Raw genomic sequence first — 3,879 nt, forward strand, 5'->3', positions numbered from 1 at the left:
TTAAAAGGAAATGTGTTGTGATGGCCTTTTTCTTACTGGGGAGTGGAGGGAGAGCACTTCAGGAAGAAAACTAACCTTGAGGGCCTAATCCAAGAGCTCTATCTAGGGCTGTTCCCACACCTGCATCTCCCACATTCTCAAGGATGTCAGAGCTTGTCTCTTCTACTTTTCAGATACCCAAATTCCCTCCATCCTCACTGTCACTGTTTTGTATGGGGCAGGCCTTTTCTACTTCCTATTTACTGTTACAGCCTGTGACTTGACTACTTGCCTCTGATATTCTCTCCTGTCATCCGTCCTCCTTAACTTCCCCCAGAGTAATCTTTCTAAAACACAGATGAGACCACGTCACTCCCCTGCTTAACGCCTTTCCTGCCTCCTTCAAGAAAATAATATTAACATTAGAAAATAGTGCGGCCTCCCTGTATCGGAGTCTGCATTTGCTGCTGCGTTTGCCTGGACCACTCTTCCCTGTGCTGTCTACAGGCTTTGCTCCATCATTTCTCATTAAAGCTTCACTGACTTTATTAATAGTCACAGCCTACCCTCCCCCATACTCTCTTTTTCTTTACCCTGTGTATTATTTCAACAGTATAAAAAGAGGGATCTTATAAGATATCACCTCCAGTGGAACACTGAGAGTGACAGGGGCACTGTTCATAACTATGCTGAAGTTACCAGTTCATTCTCTACCTCTTTGAGAACGTAAGCTGCAGGAAGGCAAGTACTTCATCAGTATTATTCGGAGTATATGACAAGATTCTTGAAATGTCTGACACAAAGGAGATATTTAGTAAATAAATATTTATTAAATGAGTAAAAAAAATGGCAACCCACTCCAGTATTCTTGTCTGGAAAATCCTGCAGACAGGAGCCTGGCGGGCTACATGGGTCACAAAATGACTTAGTGACTGAGCAGGCAAGCACAGAGCATTGTAACAAGCCTGCCTAAAAGGTTAACTGACTTTCTGAGAGAATATAGCTTAGTTTGATTTACTGTTTTTTTTAAATATTTATTAACTTGGCCGTGTTGGTCTTAGCTGTGGGATGAGGGATCCTCATTGCATCATGATGGATCTTTCCTTGCAGCATTTGGGCTTTGTTGCTCTGTAGCATGTGAGCTCTTAGTTTGCCGACCAGGGATTGAACTCTCAACCCTTCACCACAAGGCAGATTCTTAACCACTGGATGACCAGGGAAGTCCTTGATTTACTATGAATTAGGGTACAGACATTTTACTGCTTTATAGAGTTCTATGTTAACTTGCAGAAAACTAATAAGCAAATGATTTCTTTCCCAGAGAGAAGATAGGTCCATTAACCAGTTTTGTATCTGACTTAATAATCTTATTTCAACTTTGTTTTTTTTTTTTATGATAGTAATTATCTTTATTTTTTTTATTTAATTTTAAAATCTTTAATTCTTACATGTGTTCCCAAACATGAACCCCCCTCCCACCTCCCTCCCCATAACATCTCTGTGGGTCATCCCCATGCACCAGCCCCAAGCATGCTGTATCCTGCGTCAGACATAGACTGGCGATTCAATTCTTACATGATAGTATACATGATAGAATGCCATTCTCCCAAATCATCCCACCCTCTCCCTCTCCCTCTGAGTCCAAAAGTCCGTTATACACCGCTGTGTCTTTTTTCCTGTCTTGCATACAGGGTCGTCATTGCCATCTTTCTAAATTCCATATATATGTGTTAGTATACTGTATTGGTGTTTTTCTTTCTGGCTTACTTCACTCTGTATAATCGGCTCCAGTTTCATCCATCTCATCAGAACTGATTCAAATGAATTCTTTTTAACGGCTGAGTAATACTCCATTGTGTACATGTACCAAAGCTTTCTTATCCATTCATCTGCTGATGGACATCTAGGTTGTTTCCATGTCCTGGCTATTATAAACAGTGCTGCGATGAACATTGGGGTACATGTGTCTCTTTCAATTCTGGTTTCCTTGGTGTGTATGCCCAGCAGTGGGATTGCTGGGTCATAAGGTAGTTCTATTTGCAATTTTTTAAGGAATCTCCACACTGTTCTCCATAGTGGCTGTACTAGTTTGCATTCCCACCAACAGTGTAGGAGGGTTCCCTTTTCTCCACACCCTCTCCAGCGTTTATTGCTTGCAGATTTTTGGATCGCAGCCATTCTGACTGGTGTGAAGTGGTACTTCATTGTGGTTTTGATTTGCATTTCTCTGATAATGAGTGATGTTGAGCATTTTTTCATGTGTTTGTTAGCCATCCGTATGTCTTCTTTGGAGAAATGTCTATTTAGTTCTTTGGCCCATTTTTTGATTGGGTCGTTTATTTTTCTGGAATTGAGCTGCATAAGTTGCTTGTATATTTTTGAGATTAGTTGTTTGTCAGTTGCTTCATTTGCTATTATTTTCTCCCATTCAGAAGGCTGTCTTTTCACCTTGCTTATAGTTTCCTTTGTTGTGCAGAAGCTTTTAATTTTAATTAGATCCCATTTGTTTATTTTTGCTTTTATTTCCAGAATTCTGGGAGGTGGATCATAGAGGATCCTGCTGTGATTTATGTCTGAGAGTGTTTTGCCTATGTTCTCCTCTAGGAGTTTTATAGTTTCTGGTCTTACATTTAGATCTTTAATCCATTTTGAGTTTATTTTTGTGTGCGGTGTTAGAAAGTGATCTAGTTTCATTCTTTTACAAGTGGTTGACCAGTTTTCCCAGCACCACTTGTTAAAGAGATTGTCTTTACTCCATTGTATATTCTTGCCTCCTTTGTCAAAGATAAGTTGTCCATATGTGTGTGGATTTATCTCTGGGCTTTCTATTTTGTTCCATTGATCTATATGTCTGTCTTTGTGCCAGTACCATACTGTTTTGATGACTGTGGCTTTGTAGTAGAGCCTGAAGTCAGGCAAGTTGATTCCTCCAGTTCCATTCTTCTTTCTCAAGATTGCTTTGGCAATTCGAGGGTTTTTGTATTTCCATACAAATCTTGAAATTATTTGTTCTAGTTCTGTGAAAAATATGGCTGGCAGCTTGATAGGGATTGCATTGAATTTGTAAATTGCTTTGGGTAGTATACTCATTTTCACTATATTGATTCTTCCGACCCATGAACATGGTATATTTCTCCATCTGTTAGTGTCCTCTTTGATTTCTTTCATCAGTGTTTTATAGTTATCTATATATAGGTCTTTAGTTTCTTTAGGTAGATATATTCCTAAGTATTTTATTCTTTTCGTTGCAATGGTGAATGGAATTGTTTCCTTAATTTCTTTTTCTACTTTCTCATTATTAGTGTATAGGAATGCAAGGGATTTCTGTGTGTTGATTTTATATCCTGCAACTTTACTATATTCATTGATGAGCTCTAGTAATTTTCTGGTGGAGTCTTTAAAAATATGGAACGCTTCACGAATTTGCGTGTCATCCTTGCGCAGGGGCCATGCTAATCTTCTCTGTATCGTTCCAATTTTAGTATATGTGCTGCCGAAGTGAGCACATTATTTCAACTTTGAATTGGTTTTTTCATCTTTCTGGTCCTCATTAATAAGCTAAAACTTTTGCACATGCTTAGAATCTGTTTGATAGAGAAGGCAATGGCACCCCACTCCAGTACTCTTGCCTGGAAAATCCCATGAACAAAGGGAGCCTGGTAGGCTGCAGTCCATGGGGTGGCTAAGAGTTGGACACAACTGAGCGACTTCACTTTGACTTTTCACTTTCATGCATTGGAGAAGGAAATGGCAACCCACTCCAGTGTTCTTGCCTGGAGAATCCCAGAGACGGGGGAGCCTGGTGGGCTGCCGTCTTTGGGGTCACACAGAGTCGGACACAACTGAAGCAACTTAGCAGCGGCAGAATCTGTTTGAAAAATTTTTTTAACATTTTGCAAA

The 3,879-nt window shown here is 39.7% G+C and overlaps 1 non-coding gene across 1 annotated transcript; it reads right to left on the reverse strand.

Annotated features, from left to right (window-relative positions):
- Positions 1–3,378: 3,378 nt before the first annotated feature.
- Positions 3,379–3,485, reverse strand: LOC138074622 (U6 spliceosomal RNA). Its single transcript, XR_011144455.1, has one exon. It is a non-coding gene; the product is annotated as a U6 spliceosomal RNA (small nuclear RNA).
- Positions 3,486–3,879: the final 394 nt, after the last annotated feature.

The sequence above is a fragment of the Capricornis sumatraensis genome, chromosome 2, assembly GCF_032405125.1.
Source record: "Capricornis sumatraensis isolate serow.1 chromosome 2, serow.2, whole genome shotgun sequence".
In the NCBI taxonomy this organism is placed as follows: domain Eukaryota; kingdom Metazoa; phylum Chordata; class Mammalia; order Artiodactyla; family Bovidae; genus Capricornis; species Capricornis sumatraensis.